We start from the raw sequence: 26,982 nt of genomic DNA on the forward strand, positions 1-26,982 counted from the left end.
TCTCTGTTGCAATGGGCCTCAAAGGGAGTGGCAGCAATTGTCTTTTGCCTTCAAACAGTTGGCACTTGTGGCATGATGTTGTGAATTTCTTCATATCTGAGAACATAGTGGGCCAGTAATAACCAGCCCTTAATATCTTGTCCACAGTGGACTTCCAGTACAAATGTCCACCACAGTCTCCAGCATGGAATTCTTGCATAATATTGTCAGTTTCACTCTCAAGAAGACAGTGCAGCAAAATACCTTCATGGTTTTTCCAGAGTAGATTCTCATCTATCACACAAAATTTAGATGTTTTCATTTTTAGGAACCTAGACTTAGTTCTGGACAGTCCTGGGGGAGCGCACAGGTTTTGTAACACATAACAGATATCAGAGTACCAGGGAGATTGTTCAAAGGCTACATTGATCTTTGGAGTCGCCAGCTCTGTTTCACTGTCCATTTGGTTGATATCTAAAGCTTGGAAATTTGCTTCTGTCATTAACTTGGCCAAACCTTGCCCTTTTATCAGCTTTGTAGGCTTTATTTCAATGTCAAATTCAAGTATGTTTGCAATCCATTTTCCTCTCCTTCCCTCTAAGTTTTCTTGTGTGAGAATGTCTTTGACAATAGGACTTGGTACATAAGCTACAACATGGGAGTAAAGGATGTAAATCCTAAAGTCTTTGATGGCTTTGATCAAGGCATAGGCTTGTTTCTCCATTATTTGGTACTTTAGGGGGGCATCCCTAAGAGCTCTGCTGAAAAAAGCAATGGGCTTTTCATTCCCTTGGTCATCTTTCTGCAATAAAACAGCAGCAATAGTGTGTTGGGAGGCAAAGGAGAAAATGATGAAGTCTCTGTCAAACTGAGGGTTAGTTAACACTGGGGTTTGAGTCAAGGCCAATTTTATACTTTCAAAAGCTTGTTTTGCTTCAACAGTCCATTTGACCTTTGAATCTTTCTTTAGCATATTGTTTAATAATCTGATTAACTCTGCTAAATTTGGGATAAACCTTCTCAAAAAGTTGATTTTTCCCAAGAATCCTTGCAGCTCTTTGACATTCCTTGGGTGAGGCATTTGTAGGATACCTTGTATCCTATCTGGATCAATTCTTATGCCATCTTTCGAAATGATGTGTCCTAGAAGTTTCCCTTCTTCTAAACCAAATAAAGACTTCTTGGGGTTTAAGGAAATACCATATTTCCTGCATGTTATGAAGATTTGTCTCAGATGTTTCAAGTGTTCTTGGTCAGATTTTGAAAAGGGTGTAAGATCATCTAAGTAAATGACCAAGAAATCATGAATTTCCTTTGCAAAAGCAATGTCCATTGCTCTCTGAAATGTTGCCCCTGCATTTTTCAATCCAAAGGGCATCTTCACATACTTGAAAGTACCCCATGGGGTAGTAAATGCAGTCTTGTCTTGATCATCAGGGTGTACCAGGATTTGATTGAAACCTGAGAAGCCATCCAACAATGATATTCTTGAGGCTCCTACTACTCTTTGAAGGATGTGGTTCATTTTGGGTAAGGGATAATTGTCTTTGAGTGACACTAGGTTCAAATTTCTTAAGTCTACACAAAGTCTAATCTCACCAGTTTTCTTTCTTGTAGGGACCAAATTTGAAATCCACTCAGAAAACCTGATTGGTGCTATGATCCCAGCTTTGAACATTTTTTGTAATTCCTTTTCAATGGAAGGAAGAAGCACAGGATTAATTCTTCTCAATTTCTGTTTGAATGGTTTTTGATCAGGCTTGAGGGGAATGGTGTGCTGGATAACAGAGGTATCATAAGACTTCAAGTCTTCATAACCCCAGGCAAAGACATCTTGGAATTCTTTAAAGAGATCAACATATTTGGGTTTTTGATCAGGGGGCAAAGCAGCAGACAACTTTATTATTTTAGGCTTGTCAGTGGTACCAATGTTACATTCTTCAATTGTTGCATCTAATGGCTGCATCTTTGGTTTCCTGGGGACATCATTTGAGTCAAAAATGTCCTCTAGTGGGGTAAGGCCTGCTGGAAGAAGATTGTCTTTGAGTTGTATGATTTCATCTTCAGCGTTGCTCAGCTCTTCACAGTCAATTTGGTGAATTTGCTGAATGTTTTCTTTGTTGAAAATGGTTGGACTGAGTAGTTGTTTTGCTGTCCTAGGTGACATTGGGTGGGCAGACTGTTGAAACTGTAATTGTGATTGACTTGCTCCATCAACTATTTGAGATTGACTTGCTGTCTCAAGGTCAATATTTAATCCTGTAAATTCTTGTTGCAAGGTTAAAAAGTTGTTTATTTGCCTGTCATTCTCAAATACTTGCCACTCTTTGACATTGTTTGGAATAGAAGGCCTATATTTGACCTCTGCTGTGAAACAATTGTTGGGTTGTAGTGGGAATTTGAAGGTGCTGGCAAATGTTGCCAAGCTGTGAGCATGGAGATTGCGGCCCCTTGGAATCTTCGTGAGAACAAACTCGGAGAAAGTTTCTAGTATTTCAATTACAGCAGACCTATAGGACCTTAATCTTTTGTCATTGGTGACAAAATCCCCTTTTACTTGTTGAATTACTAGATCAGAGTCCCCCATGATTGAGAGGCTATGTGCTTGTAATGATTTTGCAATCTTGAGGCCTAGTAGCAGAGCTTCATATTCTGCCATATTGTTAGTGCATTTAAAGTTCAATCTATAAGCCCGGCCTTGTGCACAGGCTTTCTCTTTGTTATGTATCCATACTCCAGCTCCTGCCCCTAACTTGTTAACTGAGCCATCAAACTCTAGGACCCACAGACTATCTTGCTGGTCAGGAGATTTTAAATTCTTTTCATGGGATGGCCATGTGAGCATGAGTTGAGGTTTCTTTTCCCATTTATCTCCTAGGATAATTTCATCATTTGTTTGACAATTTTTGACAACTAGAGAAGGGTTAATGGGTATTGTTGGGCTGATTGAAATTTGGCAGGTGCCACTTGTTTGATCGATGTTTTGTTCTTGTATGGGTGTTTCGGTCTTAATGTCATTGCTTAAGGAATTTGTGCTGTCATTGAAAAGGATGAAGGAGTCTATGTCCGAGTGGACAGCATATATTGGAAAATTTTGAGGCTTTTCTTCACTGCTGACCATATATTTCATGAGTGTTTCCCTATAAAGTCTCTTGGGTTGTCCAAAGACAGAGATGGTTGCATATGACATGTCTAATTGCAGGGAGCCTTGGAGTTTGGCTCCCCATGATCTTGATAGGAGCATTCCATATTTGGGTGGCATATCAGCAACAACAACATCCATTAGAATGGTTTTGTTGGGGAATTGAACCAGGGACACACATAAATCCTTAATTAGGCCCAAGCATTTGACTTGACTAGAATCAAAAGAAAACAGGTCTTTGTATGGTCTTGTTATATCCAAGTTTAATCTTTCCATGACTGCTTTTGGCATAAGGTTGTGAGATGCACCTGAGTCAAACATTGCATTATGCAGTATTTTATCATGAACATGCAAGCTGACATAAAAAGGCAAAACTCCTGTGACTACTGTTTTTCCATCTACCTCTGGGCCAAACAGTAATTCTGGAGTGTCATCCAGCACATTTACATCATCTTTGTTGTTGGTGAGCTGAAGGGATTTTTTGATCTGTTGCTTATATATGTCATGCTTGGCTAGCTCTGAAAGGGGAATTGCTATCTTTAACTTTCCAATTTCTGTTCCTAGGTCAAAAGGTTTATCCACCTGAATTTTAGAGTCACGGATAGCAGTCCTTTCTCTGTTCATTGAATCTTCTTGTTGGATTTCATCTTGATTTTGGAGCCTGCCCCTCATGTTGATGTCTTGAGGGGTAATGTTCGGACTTGGGTGGGATGATGAGGTTGCCAAGGGTTGTTGTGGTGTGGACAGTATTTCAGTGACCTCCTCAACCACTACTTCTTTTGTAGGTAAGTTTGTTTTGTCATTAGGTTCAGTGACTAAGGTTTCTTTAGATTGCTGTTTCTCCTTTACCTTCTCAGGCTGATTTGCATTTACAGTCCGACTTCTTAGTTTGTATTGTTTATGGACTTCATAGATAGCAGTATCATACCCTTGTTTAAAGTCAAAAGACTCTCCTGATTGTGTTTGGAATGTTTTGTTTTTATCCTCCTCATGGTCTTCTTGTGTTAAGAAAACATGGCTTTTACCATCCAGACCTATTAAGTTGATGTCAGGATCTTCATTGAGCTGATTAGCTGAAGAAGTTTCTGCATAATTTTCTTGAAAAGGGGGTCTGATATCTTGGTCAGCACCAGTCTTCCCTATATTGGGGTTCTGTGTTCTCCTAAAATTTGGGTTTCTAGGAGGATTGTTTTGTGGTGCCTCCCATGATGACTTTCTTTCAACTGATTCCACTCTTTCACCTAGTCTCTTCATGCTGTTTAGTATTGCATCCAACTTTTGATCAAAACCTGAGGGCTCTTCTTTGAAACCAACCTTCTTTTCCAGCTTTGCCCTGTTTCTTTTGGCAATTAGGTTGGCCTCTACAGTGACTGCAACTCTTTGGGCTTCTGCAAGGGTTGGAGGGTCTCTTTCTCTCAACTGATAGGCCATATCAGAATCAAAACCATCAGGGAAGTTATAAAGGGCCAAATCAGGAGGGGGCCTTAAGTTCTGGGGAATAGCATTGTATATGTTGTTAAACCTAGCACAATACTCCAACACCGTTTCTTGGGGACCTCTTTTAATAGTGTTATATTCACCAAGTATATGGTGCGGATCTCTCTTTTTCTCCCATCTGTTGGTGAATTCCTGATATAGAACTTCAGGGGTTGCAATGGAATTTGCATTTAAGGATCTAAACCAAGTTCTAACATCCCCAGTTAAGCTTTGAACAAAAATTCTCATCCTAACACTGTCATCATCTATTTCATAGGTCTCAAAGTGGTCTTGCATCTTTTTAGCATGCTGGATGGCTGTCAAAGGGCCATGGGAGTCAAAAAATGAGAGTCTAGTTTGGTAGTCTTGGGGTAGAGCTGGAGCATTGGCTGGTATCTGCAGCGGTGCATATCTGTTAGCCATGTTTATGGGATTTATAGGGTTAATAGGAACAAATGGGACAACAGGGATTACAGGTGTAACCGGGTTAAGAGGATGGGTAATAAGTGGGGAACTGGTTGAGGGAGTGTGTGCAGATGGTGAAGATGGGAGAGAAGGGCTGTGAGGTGTTGATGATGAGCTAGGGGAATTAGGTGTGGAACGGAAAAGGACTTTACAAGGAGTTGGAATGAGGATAGGTTGGTCTAAACTTATATCTGAATCAGCAAGCTTCTCCTGCTTTTGCTGTCTCCTTATGTTCTTTGGTATGATATTTGGGTTATCGACGATGATGGGTTGATTAGGGTCAGGGTTTGCCCTAGTGTGCCTTGGGTTTCTTTTGGGAGCCAGCTTCTAAGTATTCTATTAGAACTTTATACAGAAAGTTTTGTATGTACAAGGACTAGGTAAGAATTCTGGAATGACTATATAGGTCTCAAAGCTAGGATGAAGTTTCCCTAGTTAGCTCTTCCCTAAAGCTGTCCCTGTGTTTACAGAAGCAGTCCTGAGGCCTCTTGGCTAGTTTCAGGCTTGATGGTAGCTTTTGGAAATAGATAGTAATTGAAGAAACCTTAAGTCCCCAGTGGAGTCGCCATTAATGTTAACACCCAGGTTGTTCCCTATGACTCCCAAGGGAATACGGCCGGGGTAACCACTAACCAATCTTTGGATCACTGTTCCTAGCCAAACTGTGATCAGAGAGGGCTCTCTCTTTATGATTTGCAACTGTTTGTTATAGGGTTTTAGGCTAGCTATTATGTACTGATTTTTTGTTTATGTTTTGGTTGATGAAACTCCTTTTAGATTCTATTGATGTAGTTTTCAGAGAGGTTGAGTACCATTGGGCAATGGAGTCTGTGGCTATATGTGTTTGAAACTTTGAGATGAAAGATGGAACTTACAGGGCCATTTGAGTGCTTAATAGAACAGGTTTTTTGATTAAATTACTGGAAACAGGTAATACAACAGTGAAAGCATTTAAGAATTTTCACTTGTTATCTATATGTTCCCAACAGACAGCTTTAAGAGGAGAAAACAGAGGTCTTAGGGGCAAAATTGAATCCCTGAGAATGACTGTCACAGTAAAAGACACAGTTTTGAAATGCAGCAATTAAGAATTACAATTCTGTCACTGTATCTGAGGAAAACATGTATAATAGCTCAGTTTGAGTCCAGGGTAAACCTTGTTAAATCCTGGGACTATCCTTTCACCTTGCTATCAAGTGTAAAAACATTTAAACAACAAAAGAGAACAAAAGACTCAAAAACACATAACAAAGAGATTTGAGAATACTTGCTGTTTTATGCAACACCCTGGAATCCTGTAACATTCATCTCTCACCACCATACATCAAAGAACACCAAGCCTTGGAAATTCCATTCTTCCTTTGTATTAATTCTCTGAAAATATTACAATGAGCTAGAGCCTTTTCAAAGAAAATAACAACAACCCTTTTTTACTGCTGTGAAGGGTGAATATATACTTGCGGTCATTTACAAAATATCTGAGTCCTGAGTTATCTCAGATTTTACTTTCTTACCAACTACTTAAGATATTATGGCCAAAATCTAATGCAGCTTTGAATACAGAGTACAAGCATTTTAATGCTCTGTCAGAAGATATTTTAGCCTTTGGAGACAGCTAAGTCGGTCGAAATATTCTGAGTAAATGCTGGAACATCTGTCTTTAATGCTTTGTACGCTGTGCTTTGGACTTGTCACCTGTGACTGTGACTGTTGCTTGTGGTAAGTCAATGGTCCAGCTGAGTTGGCTCAGCTTCTGCTTCTTCCCTGTATCTATCTTTCCTCAAAACTGTGCCTGCGCATGTATGCTTATTTGCCTGTAGAAATAGCGTTACTGATTCTGGCCTGACAGAACTGTTTGTGTCAAATTTCTCCAGGCATCCTGTGTGGGCAGCTGGTGTGCTAAGATTGCACCCAGAGTTTCATCTGCTTCTGTAAATTTGAAGAAGTTAGGTGGTGTATCAAACAGATGGTCAACTTCATTCATGAGGAAAAACAGGTTCTCCACTCTGTCATACATACTCTGCCCGGTGGCTGGCCCTGGTTCTGCTGAAGTGCTGGGCGGTTGTGCAATCTCTGCTACTGCCTGGGCATCAATTCTCTTGTTGTAATTCTCTAATGTGAGCAGTCTTCCTACACTGCTTAAAATGCTGGGGAGGCCTCTGTTCTGTAGTGCCACGAATTTCTCCAGGAATCTGTTGATTTCAGTTTGCATATCCTGTGTCCTCCTCTCCAGTGTTCCAACCAAGTTCCTCAATGTAACGACTCTCTTTGCTACAGCAATTGCTTCTGTCCTGTTAGTGATTCCCATGACAGCTAATTGAGAGCTAGTCTTATAGTTCAGAGTGTTGATTATCCTTGTAGCAGCTTCTGGCATGTGTCCAAGGCTCGCCCTGGCTCTCTGTATTTCTTTGTTTGCTTTAGTGATGAGCACCATTTGCTCATCCATGGTCTCAATATATTGCCACTGTTTGGCAATGGACCTTCCAATGTTGCTCCATAGCACTGCTTTCATTTCAGCTGTCACCTTTTCTAGTGCAAGCTCCTTCTCTAGTTCAGCGATTCTTCTCTTAAGAGCTTTTACCTCTCTGTCCTTGGCTGCCTCATTCTGTTTGCTCTTGTCAAACCTTTCATTTACCTTAGTCAAGGTTTTCTTAAGCTCATCCAGCTCTTTGATCTGAGATTCCATGGCTTGGATCTCAGCTTGCAGCTTTTGCATGTCTAAGCTAGCAGCCTGTTCTGATGTTGTAGTTGTTGCTGCTGTGGATGGTGCTGTAGTTTCTGTTTGCTGAGGAGGAGGAGTAGTCTTTGGAGGGATTTCCTCAAGATTTATTATGACAGGAGGAGGCTGGGAGGGTTGGCCCTCTTCTCTTTGCTTCAGTGTTTCCTGTAGTGCTGCCTTTGCAGCTTCAGTTTGTCCCAGCTGGTCTTGAGTCCTAACCAGCTCTTTGTATAGGGATACCAACAGATCTGTAGCATCCTTTTCTTGCCTTTGCTGGGCAACTTCATCTGTTTGTGGATGGATGGTGGCCGGGAGTTTGATTTTCTTTCTTAGGGCTGCCATGTCTGCATCCCTTATCTTCAGGAGCTCTTGGATGCCTTTGACATCTTTAGGATCATGCCCTATCTCTATAATTACCTCTTCCAAGGACTTGATCCTATTGTCCTTGGCTTGTGATGAAGCTCTTTCTAACTCCAGCTGAGAGGCTGTGTTGTCCAGGCTGCTCTTTAATTTATAATTCTCCAATGTCTCATCTGCCAGGGAGGCATACACCATTTCACCAGTCTGCTTATGTAGTTCAATCTTGTCCATGGGGTGTATGTCTTTGGCAAGAACCTCCATGTTGGTTCTTAGATAGTCTGAGGTGGACTGAGGCTGCAAAGTTGTAGGCATGAAGTGGCTCATTATCATTTTGCCTTCGCTCACATCGAAAGCAGACATGAGTCTTTGCTGGTTGCTAGGAGCTAGGTTCAGCAAGTGATCGTACAGCTGCACTTTTATGGCATCACTCCTCCTCTTGATGTCAATGAATTGCTGTTTTATACTTGACTGCCCCTTTCTTGTTTGACCGGAGGAGCTGACCTCTCCTCCCATAGTCATGTCATGTCCTCGTTGGGATGAGCTGGCCGAAAGTTCTCCACTGGGTGGGCCCATGCCCATGGCTTGCCTTACTGCTATGTCCTCCTCTTGGGAGTCATTCAGTCTCTGTCTCTTCTCACCCCTGATGAAAGATGAGGTGTGGGGGGTCTCTCTCTCTCTTTTCCTTGTCACATCCTCCTTTTGTGGTGTTTGGAGGACTGATGTGTCTATATTGGTGTCTGTCCTGGGAGGCACATTTGTTTGAGGTTGCTGCTCAGTATTGCCAGGTTGATCTGTCCCCTTTTCCTGCTGCAAGGGCTGTTCACTGGACTGTGCCTTTTCTTGTTGCTGCCCCAGTTCCTGCTGTTCCATTTCTTCTTGCTGCTGTAGCAAGGTGTCCACTTGTTCCTCTGTCAATACAGGTGGCTGTTCCACCTGTTTACCTTTGTCTTTGCTTGCTGCCTGGGATGTCTTCTCAGTGGTTTGCTGCTGTGCTGCTGAAGATCCAGCAGCTGTTCCACTTTGCTTTCTGTAAGAGTGGGGCACCTGTGCACAAGTTTCCAAGTCAGTTTCCTTTTGTACATTCCTGGCTTCTTTCTCAAGCAATTCTACCTCAGTGAGTTGTTCTATTAGTGTACCCTCTTCCCAATCTAGTGCATTGGCATACTTTTCTATTTCCGGTTGTCTTTTATGTGCATAGTTGCCCAGTCTGTATCTAATTCTCCTGAGGGAAATACTATGATTGGGGTCATAAGGAATCCACTCAAAACTGGTCTGCAATCTGAGGCCTTCCAGCATGCTGTGTGCCTCTTTCCATCCTTCCTCTTTCTTGTTATACAGGAAGGAACCTAGCTGACTTCTTACCTTCAATTGTGACTTCTTGTTTCTACTCTGAAAGTGAAGGTAATCTGAGTTCCCAAACTGCCTGAAATACTCCAGGGCAAAAAGCCTCATGGGGACATACCTTGGCAATCTAAATGGGTTCAATTCACAGCCATATATCCTAATGACTGTGTGGTTCTGGTAGAAGTACCAGTTGCCAATATTGTAGGATTTGTTCAGATGTAGAATCCTCCTCATTTCATCGGTTAATCTAGGAGGAGGAGTACCTTGCAGAACTGTTAGGGCCGGATGAACAAATAGATCAATGAACTCACAGTATGTATAGGGTGATACTGAGGTAAAATGAAACACAGAGGTCCAGAAAACAACTGATCTTGGGCTTCCTTGGGCATTGAGTGGCCTCAAAGGAAATGAGAAGGTAGCTGGCTGATAGAAAAGAAATAAATGATAGATATATGAGGAGTACCTAAACAGTCTCTCCCTTTTCAAATTCATGAACTGATCATGGATTTTCTCTGCTATGTAAGTTGCATAATCATATTGCACAGCTGGAGGCTTACCAGGGGCAAACATGGACAGCATTGCCATTATACTTTCATCTACATCTTCCAGCCCCCTGAACCCTAGGACATAGCTAATTAGGTCCACCAGCATTCTGCCCAACTCATTCAGACAATGGTACCCAATAGGAGGGGTTCTGACTGTTTCAGAGCCTGATATGACGAACAGTTGGTTGATTTTGATAATCTGGTCACTGGACAGCTTGATCCCTGTGTTAATCAGATTCTGCATGGACAGAGGTGTCAATTTCTTGGCTGTATTGAAGTGCAGCATCTGGTTTATGCTCTCTGGGGTTATCTGGAACAGGACTAGGCCTGTGGGGCTTATGACTGCCCTTTGGCTGGGGTCATAGCATTCCTGGCAGCTGTAAATGAGCTCTGGCATTGGATTGACTTGGGGAAGGTTGTATATGGGCAAATTTGACTCCCAAATCCCCAAGATATCTGCTCCACTGAGGTGCTGGGCTCTTAGTTCATTCAGCATTAACACATTATACTTGGTTCCCATGGGAAACCAATCCAGCATTTGGTAGTCCATGTCTCCCAGGGCTTTCCATGCTAGCTCTTGGTGAGGTGCATTGATGGGCTTAATGTTTAGTGCAATAGGGGTCTCCATAGCTGTTCAGGGTACCAAAATTGCAAATAGACAAGTGAAATGGTGAAAACACAGTCTGGAGGCAGTCTTCTATGGATACAGTTTGAGGTTTTGAATGTTTGAAGGAGAATTCTCTCAGTAGCAATTGAAATACTACTGGATTCTAGTGATAGAACCTCTCTGTGGTGTGACTGAACTCTCTAACAGGGTGAAATATGTCTATTAGCAATTCTGCCGGGAAAACGCAGAATTACAGAGGTTTAATGGGAATTGCAGGTTTTTTGGGCTCTGCCCGTGTTTCTTGGACCTCATAGTGACAATGCTGGATGAATGAAGGGGAATGAACGGTGTAAATCTAGTCTTTATGGTTCTATTATCCCTGTGAGCAATTTCGAGCTTAATGAAGGTCGTATGGAGGGCGAAATGGTCTAAATACCTGTAATTCGACGAGCAGAGGTTGAGACACAGGTGCACAGGTGCTTTCTGAGGAGGTCGCCCGGGCTAATCGACTGGTTGGCGAAAATTCGAGCTCAAACGGTGAAGCAGAGCGCTCAGTAAAAACACAGTGAAAATGGTAAAAACACGGGAAAATTTGGTAAATATGGGTCATTTTACCATTTGGCGCTTTTTTCTGCTGACGTCAGCATGACGTCATTGGTGGGTCATGGTGAGGTGACGTCAGCTGACGTCATCGGGCGACGTGGCAGTAGGCGACTGGTCAAAGGTGAGGCGAGGTGGAAACCCAGTCAGCAGTGAGGTGGGCCAATAACATAAGCGGGTACGGGCAGGCAACGACGTGGCGGTGAATTAGCGGCGGGTAGGTGGCGGTTAACGTGCAACGGTCACGGTTAAGGCCTTAACCGTCGCAGTCTCCCGGGGTGGTTAAGGTACGGCGCGGAGGATGTCAGAGCGGGCTCCGAGATGGTTTAACGCCCGACGCGTGGAGGAGGCGTGACAAGGCGCAACGTCACTTCCCCGGAAGTTAACGTGCGGTCACGGGAGGCGCTCCGATATTGCTGTAGGCCGTCGGATCTGGTGGGCTTGATCCGACGGCTGGCGGAGGGGTAACATGCGCCTTTGATATTATGGGCGGAAAAATCAAAATTTGTGGGTTTTATGTGGGTTTTTTCAAATGTTTTGATTAAACCACAATGCGGTAGGATTGGGAAACGTGCCAGAGGCGGGCATTTGACCTTTGCAAAGGTTTTATAGGCAAAATGGGTTCGGAAAGTGGGTTTTAGCAATGCAGAGGTGATTTGAAGGCAAATTGTCTTGCAGCAAAAGGGAAGTGGGTGGAATAGGTTCACCAAAGTGGCCAGATGCCATTTGGTCCCTTTTTTGAAAAATACACGGCTATTATGCCTAGGGGAGGGAATATACATAAGATTTGGGGTTTTATACACCTTAGTGTTAATACTATTAGGGGTGGGGTAAGATAAGGGATGTTATATAGTAGAATTAGGAGTTAAAAAAAATGAAGGAGGGGGATTTAGAAAGGGAGTGTTAGTGATGGAGTAGAGAGGGAAAGAGAGGAAGTTAGTGATGCTCTTTGTTGTAATTTCATGGACTTCACCACTTTGTTTGCTGACAGATCAATTGCCTTGGCAAGAGACCTATGGATACTTGTGTAATGGTGATCATATTCTTTCTGCAACCACAACTGCCTACCCAACTATTTTGCCTAGCATTTTTTGTTTCTTCTTGGAGGGGCACTTGAACTTGCAACCCTTAATTGCCTTTTCTTTTCTTTGGCTTTTTCCTCTTTTTCTCTATCTACTTCTACCCTTATGTCCTCCAAGGTCCCAGATTAAACTTTTGGGAACCTTTGCTTCTCTACCTAAGCTACTTGTCTGCCAAGATTAAGCTGTTTGGACAGACCTCTTTCTCTATTCTACAACTCAAAATTGAAATATGGCATGATCCAGATTAAACTGTTGAATCATCCACAAAAATTGAAATAAGGTCCTCAATACTTGAAACACTTACCCAGCTCTTGCTTTCTAGGAAATATGGGATCTTTGGGATACCAAAGCAGAGCATATTTGGCTTTTCTCTTGCCAATCATGAAATATGAAACCTATTACTATAGGTATCCAACAAATAGAACATGTCTTCTTGGTGAAGATGTCTTCCTTAAAAAATTATCCTTGGCTAACATGAAGATCATAATTATTCCTTGATGATGACAACACTTTTCTTTTCTTTTCTTCCTTCAAGTCAATGTAAGTCAAACTTGTTTCACAACCTCAAATTTTTGGCCCTTCTTCAGAATATCAGCTTGTCGTAGGAGGTCTGTAATTTCAACCTTTTATACGGAAACTCTAGGTCACACGTGTGGATGGAATATGGATAGATATTCCTCCTTTTGACTTCACTTGACCTTCACTCCTTATCTTGACAATTTGGCTTGCTTAATAGTTCTTTATTGACCAAAATGTTGGCTCCTTTGAGTGACTACAATTTTTGGCTTTCACTACTACAAATGATGCCCTAACCTTTGCACAGGTGGAAGACAATTGGCCCAAAACAGATCATAAAATTCTCCGCTCTTCTTTATTTTTCCTTTTGGGTATTAGATTTCATTCTCTTCCTTGATCGAACTCTTCTTGATGATTGATTTGACTTATGTTTCCAAGATGATTTCTTCATACTTCATCCCTTGAGTATGCTTCTTTGTGCTACCCTTCCTTGATGTAGTCACCTTTGCTCTGATACCATGTTGAGAAATCTAAGGCAGCTAGACTATTTTATTTCTCTTACTTTTATAACTACTTGTGATGTATTTTTACTTTACTTAATTAAATTCTTATTTCCTTTATTATCATTAGTGTTCTCTATCATAAAAAATCTACCAAATCATAAAGAATAGTGAGATAATAGGACATAATATGTAGGTAATTAGCCAGGGCCAAAACCTCTCCAACTAAGAGGAAAACCCATCATAATTATTCTCTTCCCATAGAAATTCAATTAATGAATTCCAAGACCTATAACCCTTGACCAAGTCCCTCCAAGACCAAGCTAACTGTTTTCCTTCTTGAATAGCTTCCAACAACAAACTTTTACCTTCCAACAACTTTGACCCCAGTGACAATTGCTAGAAATTCGACCTTGATGCAGCTTCAACCTATTAGTTTCATAGCTTCAACCTTAAATCAGATTCACAACTTCGACCTTGCAGCTTCATAGCTTCGATTCTGCTTCGCAACTTTGATGGAGCTTCACAACTTCGACCTTGTATCTTTACAACTTCGATGTAGCTTCAAAATTTCATCTTTCCGAGTAACTATAGAAACCCTAACGCAAGAGACAGAGAGAGATGCTCAAAACTTTGAACTTTTCTTCTTTCTCCTTCTTTGTCCTTTTCAGCTTCTATCTTGTGGAGATCTAACTTTCTTGAGTGACTGTCTAGATGAGGTCAAATTCCTTCTTATTTGTAGGATTGTGAGGGGTAAAAATTGTTATCTTGAGGCTGACTTGTCCCTTCATGTATGTTGACTTGATCTTTGTGCCATGTCGAGGTCTTAGAGGGTATTTTGACTCTATTTTGACTCAATAAAATTTTCTTTACAATATGTAACATGCCTAAATGGGTCTTCAATACATGATAATGACTCAATTAACTTTATGACAAACCTAGAAGAAATCAATGGGTGCTTGACCTAAAAATAAGTGTCCCTTGAGCATGAAACCCATGCCTCAAGAACACAAATAATAAATTAATTTTTCTCTTCTCATTAAATACATAATCATGATTTCATAGGTCATTATGAAGACTAAACCTAGTTACATATTTCAATAGAATTGGGAGATTCACACCCCATTGTGTCAACAAATATAATAAATGCACATCTATAGGCGTATATATAGCAGAACTAAAAAGAAAATTTAAAAAATATCTAAGAACACCAAGCGGTAGATAATAAAGGAACATATGTCCATAGTTCAATAGAAGGAAAAAGGTCTACCTTGATGTGAACTTGAAGTAAAATTTTCCATTTTTTTGAATTATCACCTTGATTGCACCTACTTCCATGATGGCCACTTTACTTTCACTATTAAAGGAAACAATTTTTGATAACCAATACTGATTTAGGATCATGCTCTGTGAATGCTTTTCCTTCTTGAAAATGCCCTCCTTATCTTGTGCGACATTGAACTTCTTCAAATTTATCAAGTGTTAAACCTTTTATTTCCATAGCATGCTTCATCATGCAAAAAAGAGAGTGAATAAGTTGTGCAAAGAGCATATATTCATTAAGAGTAACCAATGTTATTTTCTTATGTTCCTTGGCAGTAGAAATAAGAAGAGTAGTTCCTCCAACTTTCACTTCTAAGCTAGAATAATATGTGGTTGGTCTTGGCAAAATCTTCAAATAACCTCAATTTCATTTTCTTGAACTGGTGGAAGTCCAATGTCCAACTACTTAACCAATGGTTCCAAGTTGTTAGGGAATTCCGCAAGCACTCCCCATGTTGGAATAGCAAGACCTCCACCTTGTTTCACTCTAGCCAATAGGGTAAGAGCTTCTAAAGAATTTGATGATGTTACATTGTCCACATCAGTAGAATCCAAAAAAGTTACCAAAGCAACAATTGTACCACAGTGATGAATACATTCAACAAGCACATCATCAATAGGCATATGACTCAACAATTGATTATCGAGCAAGTGCACCTGCTACATGTCCCTTTCCTTCTTTTGTACCATCCCTAAGGAATATTTTTAATGATGGAATAATATCCTATGCTAAAGGAATAAAATTTGAAACTGAAAGATATTATTTCGACCTATCATAAATGGATGCCCAATGGTGAGGTAAGATATTAATTCTGAGGGATTAAATGGTAGGTTCAAGGATGGGTGGAGGAAATGTCATATTCTTTAATATACCCTTGATTGGACAGTCACTCTATAAACCTATTAGATCTACAACTCATTATAATCTAGGAAAGACTACAACCATTGGGTACATGCTTATGGAATCGAATCCATATTGTATTATATTAAAGGACTCAAGTAACATAAACAAGGCCATATGTAAACACCTCCTTATCCACTCTAATAACTAGAGGAGGTTACTATGTGTTGATTTATGTATATTGGGAGGTACTTCACAACCCTGGGTACTAGGTTTGTGTGAGTTTGCACCACAAAATTGTTTTGTGGGAAAATTACCCAAGCAATGGGTTTTGCACCCAAAGTTGTGGGCATGAAACCAAGATGAATTTGATCGTTTGACCATTATTTCAAATGGAGAAACCTCAATGGAGCATGGGGAAACTAAGAAAACCATGGAAATTTTGATCAAATGAGAGAAAATAATTTGTTATTTATAAGTAATGGGCTAATTGACAAATTCTTCAAGTCATCTTTGCTTGAGAAATGCCCTTTTGAGGGCTAGTCATTGCACCAAAGGATGATATAAATAAGAGGCAAGTAATTTTATCACATATCACATCACAATTTCAATCATCATTGGAGAAATACTTTTGAGGTGGACACAACCTATAGGTGTTTTTCCAAGAGAAGAAAAGGACAAGTTTTGACATCTATTTTCTATGTTTGGAAGGTCGAGTTATATAGTTGCTCACCGAGTGGAATAGGATGATGTTTGGGTAGTTTTTCTAGGCATAAGTTTGGGTAGAATTCTTTATGTATATGCCATATTCATTTATGTGCATTGCAGGTAGAGCATGTCTCTATTTTGGAGGGTCGAGGGGCACATAAGGGAGTCGAACCCAGGTGGCATTCACTAAGAGAAATAGCATAGGAATAGAGGGGTTTTAAAGGAGGAAAATAAAAAGGTTTTGAGGTTAGTAATAGTGATGACATGGAATGCAGAGGAAGCCCTAACCAGGGTAGGAAAACTTTATATGTATGCTATAGAATCCATTTAGTAATTGGGGACAGTTGGACATCCTAAAAGGTATGTTGGTTGTCTTTCCAAGATTTATGATTTTCTAGGTGATGAGTTCTAGTTTTTTCATGTGTATAGCAGCTTGTGTATAGTGGTGGAGGGTTTTTAGAGAGTTTCTACATGTTCCCTAAATATAGAACCTTCTAAAAGAAAACAGGGCTATTAGTGGGAAAGTGGTTTGGGTCCTAGATCATTGACTTCAAGGGTGAAAGTTTGGAGATAAGAGGGTTTTCATTTGTTCCCTAATTCATTGAGTCACAGAGAGGTCATATTTAGAGATAAGAGGGCACCCTCCAAGCCCCAAGACTTTTCATCTTTGAGCATCATAGAGGCAGAAGTGGGAAATGTTGGTAAAGTCCCTATGTGTTGGTGTCTTTCAAGGAAGAAATAGAACCTAGTGGGAAGATTTTGTTGGGCCAAATTTCAATGACCTGAAGGAGTAGTGATCATTGATAGTGGCAAAGTGTTGAGCTGCAAAGGAGGAGGCAAAGGACCCACTAGATGTGTTCAAGTTAAATGGACTGAAAGGGTTGTGGAAGTGCTACATCAACAAGTATGTAAATTCTACTTTATTTAGGGTAGATTGGTCATCATAGTTGTTGATACCAAGCCCTAGTTGTTGTCTTATATGAGGGAAAATTGTAAGGGCCATGATCCTAGTACGAAAACCCTAAGATTGTTGTATTAAAGTTTGTAATATAGCAAGTGTTGGGTTAAAAAAATTTCATGTGTACTAGTTAATTCATTGTTGTGTATTTTTTGGAATGTAAAGTGGAAGTGTTGTGGAATTTGAGTGTGTTTATGATCATTATTTTAGACTCAAACTAGATTCTTGAATGTTGTGGAAAATCAACACCATGCTCACCCTTTTTTTTAACTTGTTACATTCATCCAATAATACTAACTCTTGAAATTCCATGTTGTATTATATATGATTGTACCTAGATAGTTCGCTTGTGGCAAGGCCACAAAGGAATATTTACCAGCCCAAAAACCTACACACACTCTGCATTCCATGGTGGATGTCCTAGGGCATTGTAAGGGAATGCACTCCCTTCATAAGTATAAATATACAATTGTACTTTTAGTCCTTGAATGAAAATATTTCCATGCCTACTATGGCCACTATGTCCCATTTTCTCATGGTCTATTGAACATGAATACAAGACTAATTATGTGAAATTACCTATATTCATGACCATACCCCAAGAGTTGGATCTACCTCTTTATCAAGTTTGGAGAGGCATCCTGGATATCCACTTCCAAGTTGTTCCAACAAATGGGTTATGGATGCCACTTTTAAACCACCTAGGGTCCACCTTACTCAAGCTCAAATGCATGATGAAGAATGTCTCATATAGGCAAGTCAAAACTTTATTATGTTAGCCTATTGGTCAACCAAATGGATATGTTTAAATTTTTCATTTCAATACTCCATAATGGTATAGAAACTCATAGGAATTGAGCATGGTGAGGTGTGATTATCCAACAACGTGGAGGCTTGAACTCTCACTATTCTAGCTAATAAAAGTATAATTCCAATGCCCATTCCCATGCCCTAAGCCTTTTCTTGATTGAGGAATAAGATTGAATAAGGTTTCTTGGGGATTTTTAGTGAACTTAGTGGGTAGTGAAATTCTCCCATGAACTCAAAAGTCTAGAGATGCATAAACATGAGAAATTATTGATTTTGGCATCTTGATTCGAAGTACCAAAAAACAACATGGGATGAGTAATACCCTAAGGCCTTCCTTCAACATTATTCCCACTAAATCATATACATATGCCACACACATTAGCTTCATCAAGAAGCCTTGGAATTTACGGATTTGGGCTGGTAAAGGTTGTGAGTTCGAGTTGACTCCCATGCAAGATTTTTTAGTATTCAATACTTCATTAGTAATGAGGATTATGTACACATATCCAATACATGTACAAAGATCCAATACATTTCATCACCCTGTCCACTTAGAGCCTCATGGAAAATAAAGATATATCAATGTGCATCGTAGTTGAGGAATCAATCAAATCACACCTTAAGGCTAATAAGGAGTTCAATAAAAAAATTAAACCATCTCTCAAGGCCTCTACTCATATAAAAAGAATTAGATGATAGAGGTATAGGCTTATATCAATACATGTCATATCTAGAGATTCTATTATACAAATGCCCAAGATGATATGACATTTTGACTCTAAGAAGCTTTTTCTTATAGGACTTTAGCCATAAAATTAAAAGGTAATTTCCAATTAAACAAATAATACCTTAATGGCAGACTCTATGCAATAATAACAACATTTGATTGGGTAAAATATGATGCTCATAGAGATAATTGATCTTCCATCCTTAATGCTTGTCAATTTCAATTTCTAAATCAATTCTGGATATATAGCCATCTTAATCTAATATGACAGAGTATACATAATTGAGTTCGAAATATGAACTATGTAGGTTTGATGTAAAGTTCCCTTAGAAACTCTTATGAATTGCAAGCAAGCATACCTATAGGTTACTCACCCAGTGTCTCATTACAATATTATTCCTGCACACTATAATCTTTAGGTGTATAATCCTCTAAGGATATGAATATGGTGGAGGTGCATTTACTGTCTCAGGAGGTGTGGGTGTATTATCTAACTAAGAGGATAAAATACTCTACAAGTAGTCTATCAAGGAGGCCATGCACTGATTTCACTCACTTCAAATTATAGGGAACCTATAGTGCATTATGTTGATGGAGTATTAGATCTTCACTTAGGCTATTATGTAACTATAAGAGGAGACCATTGGTAAAGTGATATAAGTCCAACTGCAACAATTTTTTATGAAGAGCTCAATGAAACTAGCATAACAGTCTCATTGACCTTTCTTTAGTCATAAGTGGACATTGATATGTAAGTTGTAAAACAATATTCAGTCAAGGATCTCAATATGGATTAGCTAGATTGCAATGAAGCAATACTTGCATAAGATGGAAATTTTTGTATTGTGGTCAGCCCTAGTATTTCACCAAGAATTTCATAACAACCAAGGGCTCCTCAACTCAAATTATCAACCCGGGGTCCGTACAAACTTAAGAGGTGTCAACACTATATGTGAAGCACATAATGTGTCCTTCTTGTGTTGATCTGATGCAATGAAGTGAATATCATGAAATATAACCTAAACTAATGTAGAAATGGAAATTCTACTTGCTCAAATGTAAACACTAATCCTAATTGCATAAATGGAAATCAAACACTAGCCTAATTGGAGGATGTGAAAGTTGCATTAAAAATGGAACCTAGTCTTAACTTAATAATAAAGAAAGTAAACTAATCTAACATGCATGAAGGAAAGTGAATGTAGTATGTTATAGGCCACTTTGTCACATATGAACAATAGGCCTCCAAATGGGATCAATCAACATCCTATTCCCCCTTTACATCATGCAGGTTGCTCCACTATGGCCTACGTTAATCACCTATAGGTTTTTTCTATTTGCAACTGTGTTGGTTCTATAAATTTGGGAAAACGAGAGAGATCATGAAGCCTTCATTTCCAGAAGCTTCTAAGATCTGTTGTAACCATTTACCTCAGATAAAAAAATTGGATCATATCCTATCCTACCTTGGAGTTTCCATCCCATATACTTAGATCTCATCCTCCCATCAAGAGTGGATTTCAATCCCAGGATTGGTAAAAGGATAAGAACTCCCAACTTACCCCACTCCTCTATATATTTACAGCCTTCCATATGTGAGAGGTTGGATTTTGGAAAGTGATTCTACCCTTATGTTTTTGTTGTGAGATTGATATTTTCATGCATTTGGGAGATTGGAGGTACTCTTTGTGACAAAGGAAGGACAATTCAACAACTTAGAGGAGCTCTTCTATAAGATCAACACCTATTTATGATTGTAACTCACTCCATTTTTATCAATACAAAGATTTCTTTGTCTTCGTATATGTGATTTGGTTATTTCATGTATTTCAATACCACATTGATATGTTGAATAAAGTATATAAATGATGCTACATAGATCTAGTAGTTTCTTGGCTTATGTTTCCTGGTTATGCAGGTTCTAATTTTGGCAGCTAGAGCTAGGATTGGAGCATTCAAGCCAAAGAAAGAGAGAAATATACGAAAAATCCCAAGTAGGTTTCATCCCTTAATCTACTTACTTTAAGGAAACAATTGGGTCCTTTTCCTTTATGTTTTGTAGGTTAGCCACTAGACTTTGAGGAGATATTTATGTCCACAGTCATAAATCCCGCATAACAAATTGGCAACTCCACTAGGAAGTGGTGTTTTCCATTGGTTGCTCCTTTTTCCTTTGTGTTTATTTTACCTCTTTCATAGACCTTTGCTTCTTTAGTCAACCAAGAACATACCTAGGAAGTGACTTCAATGAGTCTTATTTGCAATTTTTGTGTTGGAATCCTCTTCCACTAGACCAACACATCCTTTGGTCTATTGAAAGAGCAGTGCACCGCACCTTGGCCCACTCAGTGTCTGTGTTGCAAAGCACTGTTGCCTCTTCTGCACCTACATTGATCCCTATTTTTGCACAAAATTTTCTTTGTTTTCTTTGTGTTTCTTTGATAAGCCTACTTCCAGCATACCTTCCCTGAGTCTTGAGTGTCTTGTGGTCTCTCTAAAGCATCTATTTGGTCTTCATTTTTGTTGATTTCCTTTGGTAGGAATTGGTTTTGATTTTTCTTTTTTCTTATCATTTGATCATTTGCAAACTAGTTTTATTCAGTCATTGGTCGCTTGGATGAATTTTTGTTCTAGTCCTTATTTTGAAAACTGCATTTGAATTAGGGATTAAACATTTGCATCTTAGTTTTATTCATTTTGAAAATTAAGTGTGTTGAAAGAAAAATCTTTTCATTTTCATCTAGGGTTTTGTGTGTGAAATTGCTTGTTTTTTCTTTCATTTTTGCAAACAAAAACCCCCTCAATCACACAGGGGGGTTGAATTATGTATGAGTGTTAATTGGATTTTAGTGTCATCTCTTTTGATTTTTGAAATTTTCACCCAATTTCAGTTTGAGTCTGATGTTCATGAAATGTCAAATTACATTTTATTTCATTGGAATCCTTTTATGTTTATTTTTAAGAATTCTCTTGCACAAATCACATTTGCATGGTTAGAATTCTCATTTTCATAGCAGGAAAGGAAATTTCGTATAGATTACATTTTCATAGTTTTCAGGGGAATCATGCATAAATTACATTGCATGGTTTGGCATCTTTTAATGCTTTGAATTGAATTGGAATAGTGAAATTGAAAGATCTAGTTAGGAAGGTCCTTTTTGCTGCATATTTGATCATTGCATCATTGTTTGCACCTCTTCCCTGCACTAGATAGCTTTCATCAAAATTGAAAAGAGTTATTTTTCTCATATTAGTTGCATCATAGGTGTGTTGAGGTGACATCGAATTTTTAGCCTTGAAATTGAAACCTAATTCAAGATAAACTCTAAGATTCACCTCAATTAACCTAAGGATCATTTGTAATATTAACGCAAACACTTATAGGTCTAGTCTAGAGACATGTTCTGGTGTCGTTAAATGTAGGATATGTCATTGTTTTCCAGTGTTGCATCCCAGGGCTGATATCTTGTTCCATGTACATAAGTGTATAGGATTATACTTCTCGTAGCTTCGAGTATATTGGATGGTGCTCCATGCATGAAAAGTATATGGGAATGCTCTCATCGAATAGTTACACATAGAAAACACTACTACGAACTGCACTTCCATGTACCATCAAGTATATTTTGGGAGTCCCCTATAGGTTTCTATCCATCTACAGGTAACCGAGTCAGCTGCCTTGTATACCGTGATACACTGACCATGGAATTCGGGGATATTTCTTGCATGTATGTTAAGTCCTTGGTTCGCCAAGGTGTATATTGCAGTTCACGGTTACTTGGTAAACCTTTATGCCTAGTTACCCCTTTCTTTTGTTTGTGTCTTTAATTTATAAAATCAATTAATTGACCGTGAAACAACATCCTCCCCGTGGAACAACTCCTTAGTGGATCTTCGGTTGAGACTAATGGCAACAATTCTGGAGTCTACCAATGAAGGGAACCCCTTTAACGAGAATCTTGGTCCTTTTCCTTCTTCTGGAAATATTGGTTCTCCTTACATGGCAACATTGTCCCTTCTCGGATTTACCATTGGTTTTCCAGTTTGGTTATTTTCAACACCTATGGTTCCGAATGTCCAAACTGCTTCTCAACTGAGTTCTCCTCCACCTAAATAACATCAACCTCATGTTGATCTTATAGTTGACCCTTTTCCTTCTTCACCTATTGTTTCTTCATCCGTTTCTTCCTCTTCACCTAGTGAAAGTCTTGATTCTAGTAACCAAGAAGCTAAGAAGAAGAAAAAAAGGATGAAGAGGAAGAAGCAAAATAAGCAGGGGGACAACCAAGCAACCATTTCTACGAACACAAATAGTATGGACAAATCTTCCAATCAGCCCCGTAAATTTAAATTCCCTTGCATGTTATGTAAGGGTGAATACCTATTAGATATTGTCCTGGTATTCCCAAGGTATTAGAAGTGTGGTCCACAGGCTCACATTAGCCTTTGTCGTCAGCTTCTGGAGATCATGTTGGTGACAAACCATCAACTAGTGATAGTAAGGTCCATGGGAAAAAGGGTAAAGTCAAATTTCCTTATAATTTATGTGAAGGGAATCACCCTATTCACCTTTGTCCTTATATGGATGAAGCCTGAAAAGTGTTGGAAAACCTTATAGCTTCTCAACCATGACTTCCAGCTGGTTACCAGAAGCTTTCACCCAATCCTCCACTAGTTGATGAAGTGATTGATCAGAATCTGAATACAATCAATCCCTTTATCTCTGAATGTGAATCTCATGAGTCCATTCTTTACCAACCATTGGTTGATAAAGTTGTTGAATCGATTCCACCTTCAGTTGATCGTACCTTTCTCATAGAGAGTGAACTTCATATTTCTCAGGTTCTTCTTGTTTCTTCAGGTTCCCATGAACTGAGGGATATTTCTCCCATTCCCATCACACAGGGGGGAAATCCTCCCATTACCATAGCACCGGAGAGTAGTTCTCCTGTTCCCATAGAAAAAGGGGGCAATTCTCTTATTCCCAAGAAACCCCCTCCAGGTAGTATGGTCACTTCTTTTTATTGGAGTCAACTGACACAATATCATCTTTCTCCTTACATTTGCTTCCAGATCATGGTACAGGCTTATAATGTGGTCCTACCTAGCATAATAATAGATGAAGGTGCAATTGTTAGTATTCTATCCTCAACTAGTTGGAAAGCTTTAGGTTCTCTACAGCTTGTGCCCGTTACCTAGAATTTGTTGGCTTTTAACAGAGGAACCAATCAATCATCAGGGATCCTTCCTTAATTTCCTATTACTTTGGGAGGAAAGACTGTCTATATCGATGATAAGGTTGTCCAAGGCCCTTTGCATTTTAATTTACTTCTTGGGCATGACTATGTTTATGCCATGGGAGCTCTCATCTCTTCACTCTTTCATGTGATGTGTTTCCCGCATGAAGGGAGAATCGTGACCATTGACCAACTTTCATTAATTGGTCCTAGTTTGACTCCCAATCAACCAACATCCCTAAATAGTTATAATATGCACACAATATCTTCCTCACCATAGATTAATTATGTGGCAACCTATTCCATGCCCGCAACTACCGACGATCTGGTAGGTGATATGGCGAATCATTTACTAGGGGCATTGGAATCTGATATTTCCATTAGATACTTTGACATGTATCCCTCCCAAAGCATTTTTCTCCTATCTGATGAGAACCTCTTGGAAGCCATGGCCTTGTGCAGGTCATGATCAAGGTCCTGGACTAGATTTCCTTTGCTTGTTTCAAGCTCCTTAAAAAATGAAACAAGTCCTGGAGTAGAGCTCCTTTTCTTGTGTCAAGCTCCTTAAAAAATGAAACAAAGTCCTGGAGAAACGTTCCTTTTCTTGTGTCAAGCTCCATAAAAAATGAAACAAGGTCCTGGAGCAGAGTTCCTTTTCTTGTGTCAAGCTCCTTAAAAAATGAAACAAGGTCCCAGAGCATAGTTTCTTTTCTTGTGTCAAGCTCATTAAAAAATGAAACAAGGTCCTCATAGCATAGTTCATTTTCTTGTGTCAAGCTCGTTAAAAAATGAAGCAATTTCCTTAGAGAAAAGTTCCTTTTCTTGTGTCAATCTCGTTAAAAAATGAATCAAGGTTCCTGGAGCAGAGTTCCTTTTCTTGTGTCAAGCTCGTTAAAAAAATGAAACAAGCTCTTATGAGGATAGTTCTTTTACTATGTCAACCTTGTTAAAAAATGAAATAGGTTCCTATGAGTAGATTTATTTTCCTATGTCAAGCTCATTAAAAAATGAAACAAATCCCCTTTCAATTAGATTCTTTGATTAGATATCATAAATTCCTAGTCAATATTTCACTTGATCTCCTAAATGAACCTTCATTTCATTCATATGTTAGTACCTAGTAGTCTACTTAGGTAAATGCAATGAATCTTGGGGGGGATGTACCTCAAATTGAGTCATTATGTTGGGAGCATGAAAACTTATTTTAAGCATAGTTTTTCCTCTTTTCAAGCTTGTGTAAAAATGAAACCAATTTCAAGCATAGTTTCCCATGTTTCAAGCTTCTATAAAAATGAAACGATTCCCATTTTATCCCTCTTGATTTCCATTTCTATCAACGTGTTTTTTCTAGATGAGCCTTGGTTTCTTCATTCCATCGTCACCATCTACTTGGCTGATCATACGCTTTCACATGGTTTTTACCCTATATTGAGGAACCGCTGCGATGAGTGGGCTTATTATCCAACCTCTTGACCTTTGCGTGTTTTGAGCAGTTCCATCATGACCGGAACTAGTTTCTACCCTTTATACCACTCATTCCTCTAGGAGGAGTCATCTTTCAGCTCTTTTCAAACTCCCAAAACATGAAAATATTTATGAGAAATTGTCTTTTCAAACTTGTAAAAGTAAATGAAAATATGTCTACTCAATATAAACTAGCCCCTTTTCTAGACTGATATAGAACTATGCAAAAGGAATACCTTAGTCGAACATGGCTAAGATGTTCTCTTGAGTATTGTTTTCTTCCTTTTCAGACCTAAGGGACTACCTAAGAAAAGGAACATCTGGAGTTTTCTTTTTCGCCTATTTTTCAAAGTCTCTAAACATGGAAAAGAAGTCGAGTTTTCACCCTTGGTGGACTCGTTAAAACATCAAATAATGATGGACTTGTCAAACATGACCAGACTGATGAGCATCAATATTGCAGCAAGAATGTTGCAACTCTTGGGGCTACCAACTTTACTTCATCAACCCAGGGTTCGTACAAACCTAGAGGTGACAACGTTGTATACACAAATAGATGTAATGGGTCCACTCTTTGTCACTATTGAGCTAGGTGATAGACCACTAGGGTTTCTCAAACCAACATTCTATTTATTTATAAGTTTTATTACCAATTAATAAAGGAGAAGTTTACCCTAATTGTGAGGATTGAAATGCTACCTATTGCAATAATAAAAGACCGAAATAGATGCTTAAAACACACAACTCATCTAGCTATTTTTTAAGATACCTTTCTTTAGAATAATTCTAATTTAACACATGTGAAATCCTAACTAACCTAAGCATGAAATCTGATCTAATCAAACACTTAATTGCTGTGCACATGAATAAGCATAACAACCTTTTTCTTTTTGTCTTTTTGTGAAAACATGAATGCTAATCCTTTTTTATTGCATGGTAGGTGGGATAGGTGTGGGGAGAGATAGGTATGATGGGTCAAATGGCTTGGGAGGCAAGAATGGGTCTTCTCCTAGCTTTCGTGATGCATTTCTCACAAATCGGACTCAAAACAGGCCACTACAGGTCTTCCTACAAGATGTCTACAAGATGTCCTAATTCACCTATAGGATTCCCTATTTTCCTACAGGAACAAGCCGAAAACATAAGGCGTGATTTGGAAAGTGGTATGGAGTAGAGGGAAGGTGATTGATGGAAGGAATAATTCAAGGAAGTGATTGGAACTCACTCAAAACTCAAACCGAAGCTCTATGATGGTTGGATTTCCTCAACAAGCCTGGCAAGTTGTCCTTGTGAAATGATAACTCATATTGTGAACTTAGTGGCCTTTGGTGATCATGGGTGGGTATGTTTTGGCTAAGGCTAATGATATGTGGTCTTCTTGCAATATTGAAACTCCTGCAATATACACATCATCGTTGGCATTTATCCATAAATCATCTAAAAATAAGAACAATTTACAACAACATAGGAAAACATAATTTGCATCATTTATTTGCCTAGTTCATGCATGGAAATGATTGAAGCCTACTATGAAAGCACCATGAAATCTAATACAAAGCTTAAGATATCAAAAATGACA

This window comes from Pinus tabuliformis, chromosome X (assembly GCF_031772625.1).
Source record: "Pinus tabuliformis cultivar Carrire ecotype Pingquan chromosome X, CPIR1, whole genome shotgun sequence".
Taxonomy (NCBI): Eukaryota; Viridiplantae; Streptophyta; class Pinopsida; order Pinales; family Pinaceae; genus Pinus; species Pinus tabuliformis.